The sequence below is a fragment of the Rousettus aegyptiacus genome, unplaced genomic scaffold (genome assembly GCF_014176215.1).
Source record: "Rousettus aegyptiacus isolate mRouAeg1 unplaced genomic scaffold, mRouAeg1.p scaffold_m13_p_5, whole genome shotgun sequence".
Taxonomy (NCBI): Eukaryota; Metazoa; Chordata; class Mammalia; order Chiroptera; family Pteropodidae; genus Rousettus; species Rousettus aegyptiacus.
In genome coordinates, this window is record NW_023416308.1 from 33,455,351 (window position 1) to 33,480,336 (window position 24,986).

Genomic DNA, 24,986 nt, shown 5'->3' on the forward strand with positions numbered 1-24,986 from the left:
AAGAGTCCAGAAATAAACCTGTATTTATATGAGCAAGTAATTTTTGACAAAAACACCAAAAACATACAGTGGAGAAAGGAAAGCCTCTTCAAGAAATGGTGCTGGGAAAATTGGAAGGCTACTTGCAAAAGAATGAAACTAAACTGTTATCTATCACTGCACCAAAATTAACTCTAAATGAATTAAGGACCTGAATATAAGACCAGAATCAATAAAATGCATAGAAGAAAACATAGAAACTAAACTCAAGACCCTTGGACTTAAAGAAGATTTTATGAACAAATTCATAAAATTGTATGGAAGCACAAAAGACCCTGAGCAAGGGAAGTAAAAGCAAAAATAAATGAATAAGACTATATCAAACTAAAAAGCTTCTGCTCAGCAAGAGAAATTATCAACAAGGTAAAGAGACAACCATCTCAATGGGAAAATATATTTGCAAGCAACACCTTCGATAAGGGCCTAATATCCAAAATATACAAAGAACTTATATGACACAATAGCAGCAACAACAACAAAATGATCCAATCAAAAAAATGGGCAGAGGACCTAAATAGGCACTTCTTCCTAGATGACATACAAATGGCCTACAAACATATGAAAAGTTGCTCAACATCGCTAACTCCTAGGGAAATGCAAATCAAAACCACAATGAGATACCATCTCACACCTATTAGAATAGCTATAATCAATAGGACAAGTAATAAAAAATGTTGGAGAAGATGTAGAAAAAAAGAAACCCTCATATGTTGCTGGTGGGACTGCAAATTGGTGCAGCCACTATGGAAAACAATATGGAGGTTCCTTGAAACACTAAGAATAGATCTACCATGTGATCCAGCAATCCCTCTACTGGATATTTACCCCAAAGACTTGAAAACCTATATCCAAAAAGATATTTGCACACTGATGTTCATAGCAGCATTATTCCCAGTGACCAAGACATGGAAGCAACCGAAGTGTCCTACCATAAATGACTGGCTAAAGAAGCTGTGGTACATGTATACAATGGAATGTTACTCAGCCATAAGAAGAGATGAAATACTGCCATTTGCAACAACCTAGATGAACCTCGAGTTAATCATGCTAAGTGAAATAAGCGAGACTGAAAAAGTTGAAAATCACATGATATCACTTATATGTGGGATATAAACCTAAAAGCAACAAATGAACAGGACAAAGACTCAGGGACATGGACAATGGACTAGTGGTTACCAGAGAGTAGGTGGGGGGAGGGAGGGGGGAGGTAGATGGGATAAAGGGGGTTAAATATAGGGGGCAGAGGAAGGGTAAAGAGGGTAAAAGGGATCAAATATATGGTAGCTGAAGAAAACTGGACTTTGAGTAGTAATCACACAATAGAATATGTAGATGTCAAATTATAATGTACACCTGAAAATTATATAATTATATTAACCAATGTTACCCCAATAAACTAATAAAAAAATAAAATAAGTAGTAAAAGGGCTCCAATGGCTCTATATCATGAGTTTCTCCACTTTCTGGGATTTTGTTGAAGCCCCACCAAGACTTAAGAGGTTGTATTTTGGCCTAGGTCATAGGCAGAGAAGAGAAACAGCTTAAAACATATAGCCAGAACTAGATAATATGGCCATAGAAAACCACAGTACAATCGTCGAAGAGAACACTTAAGATATGTACATTTCATTTTATGCTAATTATTCTGTTAATTCAATCTCAATTTTAAAAATTAAAAACAGAAACAACCACAGTGATCATTGTTCCTTTCATGTACTCAGCAACTGTTTACCATGCATCTATTTGTGATCTATAATGTACACAGCGGTGCATACAATTATGTGGCATCTGCCTTTCTGAAATATTTGATAAAATGACTCTTGAAAAACTAATCTTCCCTTACATATTTCATACTTTCAAAGATTTCTCATATAAGAAGGCCCAGAACCACAAATGCTTTTAGCTGTTCCTCCAAATTCATCCTGTCTATAACCAACTCTCTCCACCTCCACTCCTGCCTCTGTGGCTCATCTTCTCCTCATCTCTTGCCTGTCACTGCAGTAGCCTTCTAAACAGTGTTTCTGCTTTTTGTTTCACCTCACCACATCCATTCTCTTCAATACAACTAGAGGGCTTTTAAAATGTAAAGAAAATCAAGTCTCTCCATAACTTAAAACCCCCTCTACCACCTGCAGGTTTTTGCCGACTTCTCCACCTTCACCTTCTCTCCTAAAACAACACCAAATTCACTTCTGGGTCAGGGCCTTTGCACATACTGTTACATGCCCTACAGGCTCCTTTTCAACAGGCTCCTTTTATCATTCAAGTCTCAGTTCAAATGTAAACCTTTCAGAGAGGGCTTTTGTCATGCTAGGTCTCAGTAACCACCCACTCTCAGTCACAATCATATCACCATAGCACTCACCACAACAATTACCTGATTCTTTATCAATTGATTTCTTGTCTCTCTACACTTGATTATAAGCTCCTTGAGAGAGGCTGTGTCTGCCTCGTTTACTGTTGAATCCCTAGCACCTAATGCTTAACCCATAGGGAGCACTGAATACCTCACATAGTGTGGTTTCCTATGGCATATGAATGAGAAAATAAAGGAGTTATTTCTTATCAAAATTCCAAGCACTAGAGTTTTTTTCTCAAGGTAGAAACTGGACAGTTATAAGCACAGAAACAGAATTTAATAAGTTTAGAATTAGATAGAAAGCTCTGGGAAAGTAGCTCTCATCTCTTCTGTTAATGATACCAGGACCTAGGGTTAGAACTTGGGACAAAACTGGCATTCCATATTTACAGAAAACACCTCACCACATGCAATTCAGGGGATGACACAATTCTGCATGGAAGAGCTTGCTCAGGCAGGCTGGGGTTGGGCAAGATGTCCTCTCTGAGCTGACAGAGAAGCCTGGGGAAGACCAAGAATTTCACAGTCACTGCCTGGCACGTATCCCCCCTTGAAAGGATTTTCAGGAAAAAGGAGGTCATTTCTGCCTAGTCAACAGCTGAATTTGGGGAAGATAATTTTGTTTCTAGTTAATCTTTCTCCTTCTAAGTCCCTCTCTCTATGAAGCTCCTTGAATGTATATTCAAGAATTTATCATTATAAATTTTTTTTTGTCTGTTTCTAACCTGCAATTTCTCACTTATTAAAATAGGGGCTCTGGAATAGATCTCTAAATTCCCTTCCGAACCAACATTTTATTTTAAGTGAAAATATGTTCCACCTGGAACCGAGGGGTGTCAGGTCAAATCTTTAAAGAAAACAACTCCAGCTTAACTGGAGGACATCTAGAGCTCCTTCACAGCAGGTGTTCCAGGTAATGAGGCCTACACTCACCTAATCTGAACATAGCTCCCAAACAGTACCAGATGATTATGAAGTCCATATCCTGTCCCTTCAGGGCTTAGCATTTAGGTTCCTGAAACTTCTCTCCTCTAAGCAGAGATACTGTTAAGGAATGTTTTGAATTGAAGAATGAGAAAAATTCTCCACATGAGCTTTTAAAGTCCACGTGTAAAATGGGTGGTTAAGCTCAGAGTCACCTGGGGGTGCTTGTTAAAAGCACTCCTGGCTCATGTCCAGCACTCCAACTTGGTGGATCAGTATTCACAGAGCTTCCAGGTGATTCTGATACAGCTTCATGGTAGAAAACTACCCACCTCCCGTGCAACCTGGTGTGAAGGAGCCTGTGATCTGCAGGGACATAAGCTCTGATGGGCTTCGGGTGCTTTCCTCGCCAGCTTTCTGGGGCTGCTTCATGTGCAGGGGATCCCAGCAGCCTCTTCACAGGCCAGCCTTAGGCCAACAGGCTCAACAGTCCTGACAGTCATCTAAAGAACCACTTAGAGTGGACAAGGCCACTCATGCCCAGACATACAGGGTGAGTAAACACAACCTCTGATCTGAGCGAGTTCTGTGTCTTTATTTCAATGAGCACAAGAGTGGATTATCTTAAGGCTATCAAAATTCTAGAAAATAAAATGTGATTTTTGGCTGTCTCTTGTTCTGTTAAGTTGGTTGAAGGAACCTGAACAGCAAACTTGAGTCTGCACAAAATGACATTTTTTTCAGGTCTTCTGAAAATACTCTGTTGCTCTAGTCCCACTTTCTGGAGGTGATGGCAGGAATATTGAACCTACCATTGCATACAAACTTGCAAAACCAAAATTCATGAGCATTTGTCCCCCAAGGTTGAACAAAGTTAGAACTATATTTCCCAATGGCAGCCACCCCATTCTTCATCACTGTTCAGACAACCAATAACCAGTATAAAACTGAAAAACCCTGCTCTCAGGGTAGGAACCTGGAGTGGGGAGGAGGCCAGAAGTCATGCAGGGCTATGCACTGTGGGTCAGAGAAACTGATCCATCTGCAGAAACAACCATGTGGTCCCTCCCAGAACACAACCCGTGAAAACTCTCCTCATACCCAGATCCAGCACCACCCCAAGGTTCACCCCCCTTATAGGCTTTGTTTGAGGCAGAGGGGAGAAGTCAGCTTCCACAGAATTTTCATGAAGTTGTGGGTCTACAGAAGAGCCTATTAAAAAAAAAAAAAAGGAGTAAGCCTAAAGTCAGTGAATATGCCTGCAAGACTTCTGGCTTCCTTCCCATTCAAGGTTAGTACCCTGGGAGCAGGGTTTCTCAGTGTTACTTTAGTTGTTGGTTGTCAGGGCTTTTATCTTCATTCTGTGCCTTCACCTCATCTCTGCTATTGTGGTTCCACCTCCAGCCCATAAAAAAATAAAAGCTGGGAGAAAGAGGGGTGGGGGAAGAGAGAGAGAATGCCAGCGCAAGACTTTTTCCCATTGTGGCCCTTCCCATTACGGGTACCAGGAGTACTTCTGGGCAACAGCCAGTAGCACAGTCTAGCTTGCCACTAACTCAAGGAGCAAAGTTCTTGGGCACTAGTCCCAGGCAGCTCTAGAGACTCAAAAAAAGCAAGAGTCAACAAAAGAGTGATTATGCCCATATATCATCCAGACCTCAGTACCAGAGCAAGAGAAGCACCTACTGTAAGGCTTAGGTCATGAACATTTTAGACTTTGCGGCGAGAGCAAAAAAAAGACATACTACCAAGATGACCCAGTAGTCAGTGATGGATGAAGGAAACCTTTTAGACCAACAGGTTCTTGCCCCAGAGATACTGCTAAGAGCAATAAAGATAACTGCTCTGTTAGAAGGCAAAACAGAGCCTACCAGATTTCTTTCATTTAAGTAGTAGAAGCATTATTGGTAAGGTAATCCTTGACTTGCTGGATTCCAAAAGACCTTACTACACATCAGTGAGCCAAAATAACTAGAATTCCAGAGTCAGAAAGGATCAACCCTGTAGGTGTGGGGACCCACGGGTATGTGCCCACAGGGAGGAGGTCACACAAATGAGAGGACTGGGTTGGTGGTGAACTGGAGGTATAGACCCCATGCCAAGTCTTCAGCCCTGCTCAGCCTCTCTCCTAGCCAATTGTTACCACACGAGAAATCGGTGCCAGGTTTGTCAGATCTCATAGTTTTTAACATAAGCCTAAAATTCTGGTTTTTATGTGAAATTTTTTAATTTTAAGATGTTGGCAACTAAGTCAGTGCTATTTAAATACTGCACAGGCCAAACATCTGGATTTGGGAGAAGGGCAGTTCAACCTATGGGCCTCCAGCTCATAACTTCTGACATATATCAATTATTTCATAACCAATAATGGTAATAGGTAATATAAATTGGGTACTTCACACACATTATTACATTTAGGCCTCAGAGTTGAGGAAATTAAGTTTATAGAGAATATGTAGCTTTTCCAAGTTTGCATAGATGTATAAGTGGGCATCAGGATTCAAATCCAGGTCTGTCTGATGTTAAATGCTAAACTTTTGGCCATTAAGTAATACTGCAGTTCCAAAAATAAACCATAGTTGCCCTTAAAATCGTTTATTTCCAGGGATGGTACACTGAAATTGATGATTGGTGTTGGAATCGCTTAGTGTTTATAGGAGGACAAGACCAGGAAAGACAGGCTCACAAAAGAGAAGCTACCACCCTTTCTGGGGACCATGGCAGAAATGTTGAAATGAGAGTACTCTTCCATGCTCCACGGCACGAACATCCCTCCTGGCGTCATGGGATGAGTGTTCCTGTCCTAGCTAGCTACTCAAAGGGCAGGCAATGGATCCATAGCAAGGTCATCACCCAGGAGCTTGTTTGAAAGACAGAGCCTCAGCTAACCCACATTCGCTGAATGGGTCTCTTAATGAGATAATCAGCTGAAGCACACTGAAGCCTGAGAAGCCTGGGACTTCCCCTCTCTGACTTGTACTCCAGCCTGGTATGGCCCTCCAAAGCCTACCATATATCCCCTCAGACCTGTTAACTCCCTAATGACAGAGGTTTCATCTTCCTTTTCCTTTTTCTTTTTTCTTTCCTTTTTTCTTTTTTTGACTTCCTGGGAATGGTATAGAGTCAATTGAGCCCCAACAACCCAGCTGCAAATAAGGGGACAGGTGGCAGGGGAGCATTGGTTGTCTCCAAGCACACAACAGAAGGGATCCTTCCCTAAAACCATAACCATGATCATTAGCTCAGGCTTCCAGACTGAGGGCAGCCCCTTGAGAATGTGAGAAAAATCAGTACAACACTGAAGGCCCCCCAGATCTTATCCTGGTGTTGTAGGGATATAAGTGGCACCTGCATTATAAGTGTATATATACTATAGGCAGAAAAAGATTATGTAGGTTTACTGATTTTAAAAATTGTCTGCCATCCCATAAGAAAAAACAGATCCCTGGCTTTAGGGGGCCTCTGTGCTCCTGGACAGCTATTCTTGGCAGAAACCCTCACAAAATGCTGTGGGCATAGACACAAACCCAGAATTGAGGTGCTAGTGTTCATCTGCCTGCGCTGACTGCAGCTGGACTACCACACACAGCAAGACACTCGGACCTCTGATCTCTTGTACTTAGAGTTTACTGCAAACCCTCTTTGCTCTGTAGCATATGAGTCTTTTTCAGAAAGTGGGGCACACTCTTGTCCTGACTCTTCTGCCAAAGCTACTAAATTTTCAACCATCTCTGTATGCTAGGGTACCCCAGGAGCAGAAACACCATGGGAGTGCAGAGGACAGACAAGCCAGCTGATTCACATGTCTTCTCATGCCAACATACCTTTCCCTGTTTGCTCAAGATGCAAGGCCTCCCCAGTGATCACGCCTTGCAGGAAATTTCTCACTCCCTAAGGGAGCCCAAATTCTTTAAGCGCATATGTCACCTCTAACTCCTTCCACAGCCCTCACCTGCCTCAGAGACCTTAATGACTCAAGGAAAATTAAAGTAAAAGTTCCCAACACTCTCCTCCTCCCCAAGGACCCCCGCTTTGTGCACACGTGCAGCTGGAAAGCTGCTCCTGGCTCTAAACCACTGAGGCTTTCCATTCCAGTTAAATTGTGATGTTGCCATGGAAACAACCAGTGAGGTGTTTCTCTGGCTGTGTCCCAGGTTAAGGACCCAAGGCCCCCTGTTGCAGACACCTTCATCGACTGGCATCCCAGGAACCCTGTGCCACCCCTCGCCAACCCAGGGCAGCTCTGAGCCTGCGAGGTGTGGGGAGGGCGCTGTCATAGCTCTGTGTATATATATGTGCATCAGCACACACATTTGTTTTCTTTTCTCTTCAGCCCAGCCCCTCTAGGCACACAAAAGGCACATTCTTACGACAAAAAAAAAAAAGAAAGAAAGAAAGAAAGAAAAAAAATGTATTTTTTTTTCTACATTCCAGCTGCCTGAGCTAAGCGAAGGAATGAATGGTTTGGGAAAAATTTCACACAGGAATAAATTTACAAGGGACAGCTGAGCGGATAAATCCAGCCTCCACAGAGGGGGCATTACGAGGCCTTTTGGCAGGAGCCTTGCCCCTTGTGCAAAGCTGTTGTAAAAGAAAAACAGAGCAGGAGAGGGGAGCTTTCAAACCCACCCTCAGATAAACCTTTTAGAAATCCTTTTAACTCCTCTAGCTGTTAGTATTTAAAGATAGAGGAGGCCCAATAACAAAGCAAATCAATCCTGTCCTGGTGGGCTGCCTATGTCCCTGAGCTTAACTTGGGTGTGCTCTCACTCCTCACTTGCTCTGGTGGATGGTTCAAGGTCATTCAAGTTTATGGTTTGACATATTGTCCACATACTCAATAACAAAAATGGAGTTTGACCTAGTGAGAATCTGGCAGTTAGTGATGTGTCCTTAGGGACCTCCTCAGCTGAAAAGTGGACCAAACAAAATAGGAGCCCACAGAATGCACTGGGAGCTGAACCTCACATGCCTCTTGGGATGAGGGAAGCACTACAGAGAGAAGATGGCGATTGTGACCAGGGGAGGATGGCTGCCACCAATGCTAGAGGATTCTGGGTCCAAACATGCAGTATTTGCTCCTTTGAATCTCCATGATTATTTACAACAAAGACTAAGAGTAGGCCAGAATCATTTAGGTTGTCAAACTTGCCTCTCCCTTGCTTCTTTACCGCTTTCTTGACTCACCACAATTAGTGGCTGGTTACTAGAGTCAGGAAAGTCCCTTTGGTTACTTTGAGGTCTAAAAACTCAGTTAACCCATATCCTCTCCCTTTTCTTTGGAAATCAAATCCTAAAACTTTGACAGCTGGCAATGACCTTCTTGTTCCTCGTCACAGCTTTTCCCAGGCTCTGTCACCCCTGGGACAGCCTGAAACTCTCAGCCCAGCCAGCCAGGCTCCTCTGGGAAAGCCAAGCCACTGACCATCACCAATCACGTCCACATTGTATGCTTTGAGTCAGTGCTGCCTGCACTCAAGTTACATTGCTCCTTCTTGGGTATTCTTCTGAAGTCACCAAGAGTCAGTGAGAATTAAGCGTTTACAGTCCTGTCCTGCACTGTGCACTTGGAGACATAGAAAGAGACATAGAAAATGATCTTTCCCTGTCCCCAGTGAGCTCAAACTTCTGTTGATTAGACAATGATTCCCAGTTACTGAATACTTGATATGTTCCAGGCCCTAAGCTTATTCACTGAGTATTTCATTGGGGTAAGTACTTTATTTGCATTTAACATAGTAAAATGCTCAGTGGAATCTGACTAATGAGCAAATCTGGGTTCATCACTTATTAGCTGTACAGACTCAGGCATTAATCTCTCAGAGTTTTTTTCATTTTTCATTTGTATAGCAGGTAGTGTCTACTTTGCAAAAATGTTGTGAGAATTTATAAAGGTGTTAATTCAGTGACAAGCACATAGTGCTCAAAGTGGCATTGATCAAACTGTGATCAAATAGCATTATTGAGTTTCTGGGTTAGCGAACATGTGGAGGTGCCAGGGAGTGCAGGGCGCAGGGAGCATGGAAGCTCCCCACCCATCCTCGCATACCTTTCACCTCTTCCGGAGGGCCATTTTTGATTTGTAGCAGTACCTCCTTTACCCTCAATAAAGGAAATCAGCTACCCTCCATGTGGAAACCTGCTAAGTTCTCAGCCAAAGTAGCAACAATTCATGTTCATTGCTTAATCTTTGCATGTTAAACAGGAAGCAGAATATGTCCTACTACAAGAGCAAAAAGGCACTGGGAGAGCTATGGGTGATCTTATACCTCATCACAGGAAGAATAGTTGACCGGTATCTCGCTTTTGCCTATGTCCTTTGAATGACTTGTAAATTGGAACTGGGTAAGATCTATAATCCATGTTAAGTCTGATTTAACAATTAAACATTCTGTGTTATCTTAGTAAGGAAAGAAAAAATGATATTTTCTTTTTAATTTATATGTATCTATTTATACTTATATACATATACACACATTCACAAAATAAATTGAAAAATGACTCCAGACACTAATGGAAATGTTTTCATAAAGAAAGTAGATTGGAGAAGTTATGATGAGAGCAAATTTTCTGAGCATATGTTTTTCAGTATTTTGTATTTGAATTTAATAAATGTTTTACGTATAAAAACAATGTAATTAAAGCAAATAGGAAAAGGAAATAAGCCATAAAATTGAACTTTAAAAATACAAGATAACCCAACTGCAGAGCACATTAAAATGATAAAAATATATTAAATGTTACTCAGAATTTTTTGTTACAACTAATATTTATAAAACAATTGAAACTATTTTACAAAAATTACAGGAAAAGGCATATGTATGTATTGATGTTTAAGAAATATAATTATTACTATAGATTGAATGAGGCCAAGGAAAACATTAAATATGAAATAGGAAAAATGGCACTATTACTAATAATTATAAAGGGCTCCCTGAGATCTCCCTAATGTGACCACCACAGCCTGCCAATGGTGCTGAGCTTCTACTGTCCTGTGTGAAGAAAGCATCTCTCTCTCTTTCTAACCTTCCTAGCCAGTGACCTTGTGGTCTCCACACCAGTTAGAAAGGAGCTTGGAAGAAGGCAAGCGAATGTTTGGCTCCTGGGCTGCTTACAACTCATAGAATCTTCCTTCAGGAAATATTAAGCTATGGTTCAAAATAGGTAGCATTTGTATGGCTCGATTCCATCCTCTTCTTTTTTGCACTTGACTCCTTCACAAAGCAAGAAATTATAGTGAAATCAGGAAAATGCACATGAGTCTCAAGTTCACCTCTTTTGAGAGTTGCCACCTTTGAGCTTGTATCCTTGGATAAGTTATCTGTACTTTCTGAGCCTTAGTTTGCTAATCTGTAAAACTAGCATACAATAATGCTCATCATGCTAGATGATACAATTTAGAGATATGCATAAAATACTTATTTATGTATCCAATAAATGTTGGTATTATCCTTGTCATTTTTATTGACACATGAAAATGCTTCATGCATTGTAAAACTCTGCATAAATGTCAAGTATTATTAGCTGTCTTTTAGTTTTATCAGAAATTATACATGATACTTCTGGTACTGTGCAAAGGAAACATAAAGAGCTTGGCCCTGTCTCAGTCCAGCAGCAGGTACAGTGCATGGGCATGATCCACAGCCCACAGAAGAAAGCCACACAGCCGATATTCCAGTTGACCACATGCCTTGTATTTTAGGGAAACAGGCTGGGGTCTGTTCCTCATTGAGATGGAGATAGAAGAAGCAGCCTTAGACATGTTTCTTCCCTGCAAAGATTAGCAGTTAATAAAATCCTTTTGGAGAAGCATGAACATTGGCTGTTAGGCAGCAGGAGAAGAAGGTGGAAGTGAAGACTGGAACTGCTTGTTGGAATTCTACGACCACATCACAGGCAACGAATATGTTTTTAATAAGCATTTATTAATAAGTAGACAATAGCTGCTTAATTAAGCCTAAATTAAATGCATGTTTCAGAGAATTAAACACTAACTGAAGAGGGAATTCACCAATATCTCTTGTTATAAGCCATTAGTTTTAAAATGTTAGAGCTTGGTTCTGACGAGGAGATCTTGGCTTTCAGAGGAACTCAAAATCTGAGCGAGATTAATTTATCTAAAAAGAAAATGATGGCCTTTTTGAAGGGTGTGGTAAATGGTCACAAGAATGATGATAGCCAGTTAGAAATCTTATTTCCAGTTGGCTAAAGGAAAAGGAGATCCTTGGGGAGGTTCCACATTCAAAACAAACATCATAATCAAGAAGACATTGTCAGCTTCCAACTGTTCGTCCAGAAAGACACTGCAATTTCCTAACATTGCCTTTTAATTCTGGTGACAATTCTCTGAAGTTATTATTAGTGTTATAAAAGAAAAGACTTGTGCTCAGAGAGATTCAGAAATGTGCCCAACATTGCACAGCTAGCATCCAGTAGAATTAAAATTCCAATCAGGTCTAGCCGCTCGGCCTTGGAGACAACTTCCAAGGATGACTGTGGCCCTTTTTATGATATCATTCTATGATGTCCATTCTTGTTTTCAGGGTGTGACAGAGACTGTTAATTGTCCTCTGATACCTATACTGTTCTTCTTCCTCGGTAATAAAACCCCACAAAAGATAGATGGACATGTGGCTACTCAAAATTAAAACACATTTCCCAATCTCTCTGCAGCTACATGTAGCCATGTGACTAAGTACTGTCTAATGGGATATAAGTTGAAGCAATGTATTCAATTTCTGGGAAATGTCCTTGAAGGAAAAGCACTTTCCCTTGCCCTCCCCTTTTCTCTCTTTCTCTTTCCAGCTGCCTAGAATGCCGATGTGATGGCAAAAGTTGGAGCCACCATCTTGGACTGCAATGTGGAAACTGCATGTTGAAGATGGCAGAGGCATGATATAGAAGGAATCCGTCTATTCACTTATAATTGCAAAGCCATACTAACAACCCTGATCTGCCTTTTGAGCATTTAATGTGTGTGACAAATAAACCTTAATCTTGCTTAAACCACTATTAATTTTGGGTTTTCTGTCCTTCGGTTGGAAAGAATCTTATCTCTTGCACAGGGATTCCTCCATTTTTTTTGCCCCCATCTCTCCCTACTTACAGTCATTGTCCTTATTTGTATTTTTTTCTTTTCCTTCCGCACATTTCATTCAAATGGTTTCAAATCAAACATGTATCAGATTAACGACAGATCACCAAAGGGGCAGAAGGAGAGCTTGGGACCTCTCGGGATGGAAAGTATGAGTTGGAGCCAAGTACCATGCTCTCAGAGGCAATATTCTTGGGCCTAGCCAGCAGAGAGGGAGTGGTTCAAACCCAGTTCTTCCTGCTCAGTCTCCCTGCCCATTTATGAGGCAAAGCATAAGTCTTGCCAACAATATCTTCCTTCCAAGAAAATAAATTTAAGTAATTCTGCTTCTCTGGTCCCTCTCCTGTCATCATTCCCAGAAAGATGTACATGATGTGGCTGTCATGAAACATCTGCCTCTAGTTCCACCCAAAAGTATCGGGTTCCAGGCAGGACCAAGCCAGACTAGAGTGGACTTTCCCCTACTGTGTGTATTCTTGATCATCTTCCAGGACAATTCCAACTGAGCATGGCTGCAAAGAGAAAATATCCTTACCCTTTCCATAGAAGTGTTTTAGAGAGTTATAGAATGGATGAAACCTAAGAGTTCACTTAATCATTGATGCTTACATCTGGAGGAAGCAACGTAGCAAAGGTCAATAGTTTGTTATTAGAGAACTGGTGCCACCAGTAATAATGGTAACAACAATAGCAATGTTTAGTCAGCCTTTTCTATGTGCCAAACTCTGAGCTGAGCACCTAACATAGATTATATCATTTAATCCGCACAATGACTCAGTGTGATAGGTAGCTAACCTGGAGGCTCAGAGAAGTTTAATAACTTGCCTGATTTTATAAGATAATAGGCTATTAAGCTAAGATTCACACCCGAGTTTATTGGTTGCTTAAGCCTGAATTCTGCTTTTTTTATAGCATACTACCAAATTATCACTTACCAAAGCAAGACAATGTCACAATCTACCTCTTCACAATTGAGCCTATCTGGACACCCTGGAGTCTCATAGATTTGTCGTCTTCAAGCTTATTTACACACACAGTGCTGTCCTTGGAGACACCCAAAGGCCTAGACACAGAGAAGTACCCTCTGTAGGTGTCTAAAATCTACATCTGGAGGAAAGTTGAGCTTCATGCCTATCCATAGGCACCAGCCTGAGCAACGATTTTCCAGGTTCAGGCAAAAGGAAGAATTTTATCCTTTAGTTCCCTCGCTGGTGTATTCAGTCCCTCAAGAAGTACTTATTAAGTCAGATAAAACCGTGCTCAGCATTTGGGATAAAGAGTTGAACAAAAGAGACATGGTGCCTGATTTTAAAGTGCATTTCAGTGAAAGAGATAAACAAATAATTTCACAAATACGTTAGTGACAATTGTGATAAGTACTGCAAAGGAAAATTCATGTTACCACACATGTATGTTAAAAAAATACACCTGGCAAGGGAGAGGGATATGAGAAGGCTATGAGATGGACAAAAACTTGGTAAATTCAAGAACCTAAAAGAAAACCAAAGTGGTAAAGATAAAACTAGGAGTCAGATGAACCAAGGCCTAATATGCCATGTTAAAAATATTGGACTTGATCCTAGGAATTATATTTTTATACAGGCCAATGACAGTCTGATCATTTTAGTTGCTGAGTGTAGAAGACATCAGAATGAAGGTAGAGTGACCTTTCACAGGCTGTCACAGTCATCCAAGTGAGTACAGACAAAGAAGCGTGCAGAGAAGAAAGAGAATTAGATGGAATTGAGGTAGTAAACAGCATCAACAGGAACTTCACGTATGAGCATTAGAGCTCAGAAAAGCAGTCTTATTTAGAGAGTTAAGTTTGGGAGATGGCATTTGAAGCCATAGAAGTGGGTAAGATCTTCCAGAGAAAAGCAAAGTGAGAAGAAGAAGTGGTCTAGAATCCAAACCTGAAGCATTCTAAAATTAAAGTTTGGGCAGAAGGAAAATCTCCATCAAAGGAACCTGAGAGAACAAATGGCCAAAGAAGCAGAAAACCAACCAGGAGTGTGTGATGTCACAGAGGGAGACAAAATGTTCCAAGAAGCAGGGACTGGACAGATGAAAAATGAGTGGCGTGGAGCTTCCAAGTTTGTAAATACATTGAAATAACGGAAGGATGGTACAACAGAAGAGTGTCCACAAACTTCTACACCTACACTGGCCCTATACATCTCTTTCATTTCATTTGGCTATTTCCCAAGTTGTATTCTTTACAATAAACTAACAATCCAGACACTGATTTATAGACTTCTACCTGAAGAAGTTCAAAGGACACTGTATCAACATCATCTAGAAATATGTCTATTATTGATGCCTTTAAGTGATCAAGCAGGAGTAAAACAGTCCAGGCTTAAGACTTGGGAACAGGAGACCAAATAAAAGCACCCAAGGTGAACTGACTGTGGAATCCAGAGGTGTGAAAAACACAAACAAATATTAGGTGGTCAGAATGAGAGAATTTTTTGCTTGCTCCAGGATCTGGGATTTTAACCATATGCATATAGCTTCAATAATTCTTACATCCACCCTGTGAAGTATCACTAGGCTCATTTCACATAAGAGGACTTGCCTTGGGTCACACAACCAATGAGTGGTAGACCCAGGACTCAGTCCCAGGCAAGCTGACTCTATGCTGCAATACGTGAGCCCAGCCAACCTCACTGTTCTCCTGGTGATGAATTATCACTTATTAGTGAATCTTCATCTCTCCAGGCCTTGTATTCTAATCTCTTATCATACCACCTTCCATGGTTGGGAATGTGAGGGACAAAGTAGTAGTTCTCATGGAGCCACTGCATTATCCCTCTGCCCTATGCATGTTGCTTATTTAGCAATCCACCAGAATATTCTTTAGCATAGCTGCCCTGCTAAAAAATCTCATTACCTTAAAATCAACCCTCTATGGAAACTGAATACTTTGAGCTCCTCCAAAAGCAAACCAGGACTAGCAGTTTCCATAGATATAGATTAGTTTCTCAACACTCACTCCCTTCCCTACTTCATGTGGCTGACAGCAGGATACCGTCCACTGTGTATTGAATTTTCCCACATGGTACAGGTTGTGCAATGGAGAAGGACAAGGAAGTGGAGCCGGCATCCATCACACATGGTTGCACAACATCCCTCACCTGAGCAACTTTTGTCCTCATTTTGATCCAGACATATAGAATGGCTGATGGGCTCTAACGTGCAAGCAGCCCCTCTGCCTCAGTGCAGATTGATGGACCTGTGTGTGCATGCGCATCTGAATGTGTACATTGCTGTGCATATGTGTATGAGTCTGTGTGTGCATCTCTTGAGAGAGGGCTTAAAGATGTTCCAAACCTGATTGCTTATTTCTCTTATCTAACCCTTTTAGTACACATTGGAGCTTGAGAAAGTGCTTAATCAGAAAATGAGTAAGATCATTCCTCTGAGTGTCAGGTATGAAGAGTAACTTTTGGGGACCAATTCGATTTGTTCGTATCTTTATTGGAAATGAAGCTCTTCTGTTCCCACATTCCCCAGAGATGAGGTTCTTGAGCCACTGTGGAACTTGCTGGAGCTCTTTTCCTGGTTGCTAGGCAATGTCAATCCTGCTTCGTGCCTGATGAGCTCATGCCTGTGCTGGGGCTGTGTCTGGGGGTGATCTAGGATTAGCTTTATAACAACCAGAAAGGGAGAAAAAGGTGAATGTGCAAACAGCACACATCAGCAGTAACGCCATGATGAAGGATGACTCTAATGGGATACTTAGAGTCCTAAGGAGCAGTAAAAACGATAGGTGCCATTTTAAGCATCTGCTCTATGCCAGATGTTAGGCTAGGCACTTTGGCACACATGAGTTCCTTGAAATTGGGATGACACAAACCAAAAGGAAGTGGCCACATGAGAACAGATGCCTGTCATTCACTGTGTATTTGCCTCACACAGTGCCTGTACATGGAATGAACTGAGAAATTATCAGAGCTGTACTAGTACCTAATCCAACTTTTTCATCTACTATGTGAGACAGTCACATAGAGACAGTCCCCTAAATAAACTCTATGCCTATTCCTCATTCACATCTGACTCACATTTTTAAAGGCCCACACAGAAAAGTTGTAAACAGAAGAGGTGGAATGTTCCAACCCAATCCTCCCCACTGCAAAGGAGCCAGACAACCACCCAGGGGAGGAGGTAGGATCACACTTGACTGAATAAATCTGCCAGGGCCCCTTGTTCTTACCACCACTACCACTTCCCTAGCCCAGGCTGATACTTTGGGGCTGAGTGGCTTCAGCAGAATCCTAGCCATCTCCCTGCCTCCTTTTTCCTGCTGTTCCTCTCCCAGACCTGGTAAAATAGCAGCAATAGTCATTGTTCCTGACATGTGGCTCCTGCTCAAGACCCTGCCCCGGTCTCTCCCAGAAACCAGCAAGCAGCCCTCCTCCTCCCGCAGACCCACTCCACAACCCATGTTTATTTAGCCTCTTCTCTCACAGAGCCCCAGCCCTGCCATTATGCTCTTGTCAGTTCTTTTTGCACACTCCATACTAGATTCCACTTTTTTTCAGCTTTATTGAGATATAATTGGCATACAGCACTGTATAAGTTTAGGTTGTACAGCATAGTGATTTGACTTAAATATATTATACAATAATTTCCACAACATCCATCATCTCATATAGGTACAAATATATATGTATATATATTTTTTTCTTCTTAGAACTCAGGATATACTCTCTTAATAAATTTCATATATATCATACAGCAGTCTTAGCTGTAGTCTGCATGTTGTACATTATATCCTGAGTACTTATTTATCTTGTAACTGGAAGTTTGTGCTTTTTGACCACCTTCATCCCATTCTCTCTCCCCCTAACTCTCACCTCTGGTAACCAAAAATCTGATCTCTTTTTCTTGAGCTTGGTTGCTGTTCTTGTTGTGGTTATTGTTTTTAGATTCCACACATGAGATCATACAGTATTTGTCTTTCTCCATTTGACTTATTTCACTTAGCATAATGCCCTCAAGGTTTATCCATACTGCCACAAGTGGCAGAATTCCCTCATTTTTCATGGCTTAATAATGTCCTGTGTGTGTGTGTGTGTGTGTGTGTGTGTGTGTGTGTGTGATATCATAACTTCTTTATCCATTCTACCATCCATGAACACTTAGATTGTTTCCATGTATTGGCTATTATAAATAATACTGCTTTGAACATGCAGATGCAGACACCTATTTAACCTAGAGTTTTAGTTTCCTGTGGATATATTCTGAGAATTGAAATTGCTGGATCATATAGTAGTTCTATTTTTAATTTTTTGAGAAACTTTCATACTGTTTTTCATAGTGGCTGAATTAATTTACAGTCTCACCAAGAGTGTATAACAATTCACTATTCTCCATATCAACATTTGTTATCTCTTGTCTTTTTGATGATGGCCATTCTAAGGAGTGAGGTGATATCTCATTGTGGTTTTCATTTGCATTTCCTAATGATTAGTGATGTTGAGTATCTTTTAGTGTATCTGTAGGCCATTTATTTATCTTCTTTGGAAAGATTTCCCTTCATGTTCTTTGACCATTTTCACATTGGGTTATTTGTTTTTTTGCTGTTGAGTTGTATGAGTTCCCTGTATATTTTGGATATTAATCCTTTACCAGATATATGGTTTGCAAATATTTTTTACCACAACGAGACCCAAACTTGAGCCTTTGACACCTGTCCTCCAGCTTCTCTCTGCCAATTCATGGTCATTGCTTCTATAAAAGCATCCTCCATTCTCTCCCAGGCTGATCATTTTTTCATCTGAATTCCCTCGAAACTTCTTAATTGTAGTAAAATAAACATAGCAAAATTTTTAATTTTAACCATTTTAAAGAGTACAGTTCAACGGCATTAAATACATTCACATTATTATACAATTACCACCACCATCCATCTTCAGAGCTTTTTCATCTTCCTAAAATTAAAACTCCCTACCCATTAAACAATAACTTACCATTCTCCCTGCCCTCAGTTTCTGGCAAACATCATTTCTGTCTCTATAACTTTGATTTCTCTTGGTACCTCTTACAAGTAGAATCATACAATATTTTTCCTTTTGTGTCTGACTTATTTTACTTAGTATAATATCGTTAAGGTTCATTCATGTTCTATCATGTTTCAGAATTTCATTCCTCTTTAAAGCTAAATAATGTTACACTGTATTTTGTTTATCCATTTATTTGTGAATGGACATTTGTGTTGTTTCCGCCTTCTGGTTATTATAAATGATGCTGCTATAAACATTGGTGTACAAATATCTGTTTGAACTCCCGCTTTCAATTTTTTTGAGGCTATACCTGGAAGTGGAATTGCTGAATAATATGGTAATGCAGTGATTAATTTTTTTGAGGAACTGCCATACTGTTCTCCACAGTGGCTTGTTTTCCACTGTGGAAATGTTTTCCACATTTTACATTCTCTCAAGCAGTGCACAAGTGTTCTAATTGTTCCACTATTTTAATACGCTTATTATATTCTGTTTTTGTTTTATTTTTATACTAGCTATTCTAATGGATGTAAAATATATTATGGATTTCATTTGCATTTTTCTAATGACTAGTGATGCTAAGCATCTTTTCATGTGCTTATTGTCTAACCATATATCTTCTTTGAAGAAATGCCTATTCAAGTTCTTTGACCATTTTTTAATTGGACCGTTTTGCTATTGTTGAGTTGTAGGGATTCTTTATATATTCTAGGTATTAATTCTTTACCAGATAAATGATTTGAAAATACTTTCTCCCATTCTATGACTTGTCTTTTCAATCTGTTGATAGCGTCCTTTAATGCACAAAACTTTTAATTTTTTAAGAGTCCGATTTATTTATTTTTCTTTTGTTGCCTGTGCTTTTTTGGTTTAATATCCAAAAAAAAAAAAAAGTCATTGCCAAATCCAATGTCATCAAAATTTTCTCCTATATTTTCTTCTAAGAGTTTATAGCTTTAACTCTTACATTTAGATTTTTAAAACTATTTTGAGTTAATTTGTGTATATAGCATAAGGTAAGGGTCCAATTTTAATTTATTTTATTTTTTGTATGTGAATATCCAATTTTTCTAGGACTATTTGTTGAAAAGACTGCCCTTTTCTCTTTGAATGATCTTGGGATTCCTGTTTAAAATCATTTGACCATATATGCAAGGGTTTATTCGGGGGCTCTCTATTTCATTGTATGTGTCTGTCTTTATGCCCATACTGTTTTGATTGTTTTGATACTATAGCTTTGTAGTAAGTTTTGAAATCAGGAGGGTGAGGCCTTCTGACTTTGTTCTTTTCCAATAAATTTTTGGCTATTCGTTGTCTTTTGAGATTCTATATAAATCTTGAGATGTATTTTTCTATTTCTGGAAAAACATCATTGGTATTTTGATAGGAATTGTATTGAATCTGGAGATTACTTTGGATAGTAACTGGAAAGTTTTTAAAATCTTTCCTAAGTTTACTTATTTATTGTTTTTATGTATAAATGTCTTCTTTGGCCAACAAACTAATAGATTTCTGATCACAGGAACTATGCTTTCTGTCTTTTCTATTCTCATTGCGTCCACAACAATACTGAAAACACTAAGCCATAAGCAAGAAGATGACTATTTCTCTAAATGGATTTCTTTTAATAGAAAAAAACTAGGAACAATAAACTACTACTCCAAAATTTCTTCTAGCATGGATTTTTCTATTGAATGTCATAGAGCTGACAAAGAAAACAAGAGGTGCCACCAATCCCTGTTATATCTGGAAGGCACATGCTCCCTTCCTGAATTGCCACTTAAAGCTGATGACATGACTGCTGGCCACACCAGAAAAGCCAACACCTCTTCCTTCCCTGACAATTCCAGTCAGTGCTACCATTTGGGTATGACTGTTCATAAGAAATCCAAATGAAAAGTAATTTCTAGACTAGCGAGCCTATGTTGATGCTACAACAGGCATGTTGTAGGAGTAATTATAACTTCTTATTATGCACCATTTATTCAGAACCTGCAGTATGTCAAGTCCCAAGCGATAACTAAGTTTTAAATGTATTATCTCAATGCTGGGGGAGGGGTAATTAGGGCCAAGGTTTATTGTAGAAAGAAAACAGGTTTAGTATGCAATTTTCTAGTGAGTGGGAGACCTTAGGGAAAAAAGCCCAGGTACAGAGAACCCAGTGCATTTTATCATACAGTAAGTAACATGCTAATTATATACAAAATCTATGCACTTACCCATTAGATAGATGTGATCAACTTGCATTTGCTTTAAGTCATGTTCTCTCTGTAATAGGACCATAGTACTAGTCTCTAAAGAACCAACAATGTAATCCTTCTAAACAGAATTCTGCAGAACTGAAAGTACACAAACATGCAGAGGAAAAGAACTTGGTCCCAGTAAACTCACCCACCAGAACTGCCAGGCTTGGTTCCAAGAGTCAGGGCAAGAGAATCTTCCCACACCATGGCTTGCACCCTGAGCTAAGCCCTCCAGGAACGGTGGAAATTTCTGGCCACCAGTGGGGAGTGTTGACAAGTTAATTACAGAGCCTATGTAGTCTGTGGTGAGTGTGGGGTTCTCCACAAAAATTTCATGGTGCCAGATGTTGCTCTTGTACTGAGTGACATGTCAGATGTGTCAAACACTAGGACTATGCTGATTTGCTGCCACAGCAACCAACAACTGAGATTTAAGAGTAGTTTCCTTTGATATTAGTTGGCATCCTATAGACCAAACAGTTGGTTGGTTGGGTACATTTATACTTTTCCATGAGGTTTTGGTTCTGGTATGATCTGGGTGTTGAGATCCTAATGGAGTAACCATGAATAGCCTGGGTAGTGAACTGTGGTAATCTATGAAACCTGAGCTTCTTGAGAACACTTTTCGCATTTTCTCCCATATCTCCATTTAGTGAGTCACCTGTTCTTTTCTCAGAGCTCCCTGTTTCTCACCAGCATTTCCTGATTAACACAATCTGCCAGATTTCCATTGTGTTGTCCTCCCTTTATCCCTAAGAACACTATGTATTCTATTAATTTGACCTGGTCCCTGTATAAATCAGATCACCTGACTTACAGACAAGCTCTCAGATGAACATAGATCATACCCCTAAGTCCAACTAGCCAAGGGGCCAAATATCTGCAAAGAGCTCCAGAGAGGATAGAGAATAAGTTCACTCAATAGAGAATAAGTTCAATTCAATTTCACCATTGCAAAGTAACTTGTAGTAAATACTCTGGTAATATGGGTCCCTGGTGTCATTTTTAATAACTGGAGCAAATATTTACATACTTCATGTCTTATTTGAACTGCTTATTTGTCTCTGTGTTATATATCATAATCTTTCAATAGCTCCTTCCTGCCAAGAGTATGAAGTACAAACTCCTTACTTCAGCAGTCAAGGGCCTCCAAAGTACTCTCTGATCTGTATTCTCCAGTCTAGCCAGGCTAGCTTCCTTCCAGCGTACCTACATATTTCTACCTCTATGTCATTGCTTATCACATTTCCCCCATCACGTTTCTGTCAACTGTCAAGTCCTGGGTCATGTCACATGTGATCTAAGAAGATATCACCAATCAACTTGTATCCTAGATATCTATATCCATCTTCTCAATCTTCTCTAGAACTTTTTTATCTTTACCATTGTTATGGGTTGAATTGTGTGCCTCACCCCCCATTGCCAAATTTATATGCTGAAGTCCCAACCCCCAGTACCTCAGAATTTAAAACTTATTTGGAAATCGGGTCATTGTATAGATGTAACTAGTTAAGATGAAGCCATACTGGAGTAGACTGAGCCCCTAATTTAATGTAATTGTCTTTATAAATATGGGACAGAGAAGAGAAAGAAAGAGAAAGGAAGAAAGAGAAACACTATGACAACATTAAGGTAGAGATCAGGGTGATGTGTCTACAAGCCAGGGAACACCAAACATTGCTAGAAAACCACCAGAAGCTAAGAGAGAATGTATTCTTCTCACAGCCCTCAGAAGGAAACAACCCTGCCAACATCCCGTTCTTGGACTTCTGGCCTGTTGTTTAAGCCACTCAGTTTGTGGTACTTTGTTACAGCAACCCTAGAAAACTAATACAACCACCTGTTTCTTCTTTATTAAATTTAGATTCAACAACTATTGCAATTTTAATATATACTTAACACTGACCTAGGTGCTTTACATGTTTACATAAGGTAATGATAGTATTCCCATTTCAAAAATAAAGAAAACGTGTTTCCAGTAGTTAGCTAAAATCACAGGACTAGTAAAATATTTAAAACCAAGCATGCCCACACTAGGATTACTACCTCAATGCTGCCACTCTTATATGTTATTCTGTAGGACTAACTTTTTATGTGTGTGTTTTTCTCTCCAGTTAGACTCACTTTTCTTGGAGCCAAAGTTATTATCTGAAAATTTTATGAACCTATAAAATGGCTAAAATCATATTTTTTCTATAGTAAGTATTTGATAACTGTTTCTGTGATTAATATGTATTACATATTTTCTTCATAGAACATTACATAGTGACTAAACAGTTGCACTGAATCCCTGGAGTCCACCTCCTCCATAATTGTCCCCCTCTGTTCCCTTACTAGCTTGATGTCCTATGGTATACACTGCCTATGCTTATGTGTCTTTTTCTCATACTTATTCCTTGAACTTTGAAGAGTTTAGAAATCCAAGAACACTGCTTACAAAGGTTGCAAAGACCAGCAGCACCTTCGGACTCTAGGTTTTCTGCTCTTGGGAATGCCTTAAGTGGCTTGGAGCCACTGAGACAGCCCAAATGCTTCCTCAGGCTGCTGCTTTCCCAAGCCACACCTGCCTTTTTAAAGAACCATCTTTTAGAATCAGCTGTCCTTGTCAGCACTCTAAGAGTTGGGCAGTTTCTGGAGATAGTAACAATCATAATGCCCTACACATGCAGTGTGGCCTTGTATCTTTCCTCAGAAATGGGGTACTAAAGTCAGAGAGGGACTTTCAGCCAGCTATGATCCTTTCACCTCAGTTCTGAGGCTAAGGAAATAACTAGGAACAATTTCCGCCCCCCCCCCCCCCGGAAAGAGATCTTTGTAAAGTAAGGTAAGACTCAGAAAAACAAGATTTTCGTGTCATTAACTACCCCTTGAGTAAAGTTTAATAGTGGTCGAAGGGTCAGGACAGGTATCATTCTTTTTCTCTATGACCCCTCCCCCCTTCCCACACCAACACACATAGCCAAAAAGCACAAAAGTTCCCTCAGGTCAACATCCTCATTCAGGCTCATGTTTTCAGCCTAATGAGGTAGAAGGCATTTGATTTTTAGAACTAGAAGGTACACATATTTCCCTCCCTTCTCACAGTTCTGGCTAAGTAACTTTAGGTAAGCTCCATAAGTCAGTGGGTACACACACAGGTCTCTGGAGCCAGCCATCCTAATTCTACCACTTACCAGCTGTGTGTCACTTCTCACTTTGTTATATAAATCAATTCTACATGAATAAATCAAAGTTTCTATTTCCGTATCCATATAATTGCTTATTAATGCATCATACAGAACTGAATAATTTAATCAACGCCAAATGAAGAGGTAATATTTTGTAACAGGCCTTCTGGTGTACAAGAAATTGGAACTAGAGGAAGAGGCTCTTGGGGGGACTTAAAAGGAATAGGCAATCTTCCTCCAGAATGGTTAAAATAGAGATCTAAAAAGAATGGAAATCACAAAACAGAGCATCCAAGAGCTGGATAATGGCAAATGGTTGAATATATGTGTAATTAGAGTTCCAGAAGTTAAAAGGAGAGAACAGGGTAGAAGAAATATATAAAGAGCCAATGGCTAAGAATTTTCTCAAATTAATGAATGATAACAAATCCAACACACATAGCCAAAGGTGTAAGAAGTTCAAAGAATTACAAAAAGTATTAAAACACACATACAGTCTACGGTCATGCCCAATCCTGTCTGATCTCGGAAGCTAAGCAGTCAGGCCTGGTTAGTACTTGGATGGGAGACGACCTAGAAAGACCAGGTGCTGAAGGTGTAAAAATTAAATAAATAAGAGATTGTAAGTTGACAAGGTCCTTGTAGTCTGTGAGGTCAATCAAGGGTTGCCTCCCCTAAAACACACACACGCACATGCATACGCGCGCACACACACGCAGATGCACACATTCACAAAGGCCATATTATAGTTAACTTGTTTTAAACCAAAGATAAAGAGAGAATCTTGAAAATAGGCAGAGTAAAAAAGAAACATTAAATATAATGCAACGAGGAGTTATCACAGACCTCTAGTCAGAAACTATGCAGCCTACAAGATAATAGCGTGATATCTTTAAAGTACTAAAGAAAAACTGTCAATCCAGAATTCAGGTAAACTATCTTCCAAAAATGAATTTTAAAAATACCTTGTCAGACAAAAAAGCAGAAAATTAATTGCCAAGAGTCTTACACTAAAAGAAATATAATAGGAAGTTCTTCAGATAGAAGAAATATAGTAAGTACCAAATGGAAATTTAGCTCTATACAAAAAAGAAGTGTTGAAAATAGTAAAAATAAAGATAAATATAAGAAATTTTCCTTATCTTCAATCTTTTT

General features: G+C 39.8%; 1 long non-coding RNA gene across 1 annotated transcript; it reads left to right on the forward strand.

The window, feature by feature from the left end:
• Window positions 1-3,715: 3,715 nt before the first annotated feature.
• Window positions 3,716-12,274, forward strand: LOC107506976. Its single transcript, XR_001596038.1, has 3 exons — window positions 3,716-3,875; window positions 9,528-9,667; window positions 12,128-12,274. It is a non-coding gene; the product is annotated as an uncharacterized LOC107506976 (long non-coding RNA).
• The last annotated feature ends 12,712 nt before the right edge of the window (window positions 12,275-24,986 follow it).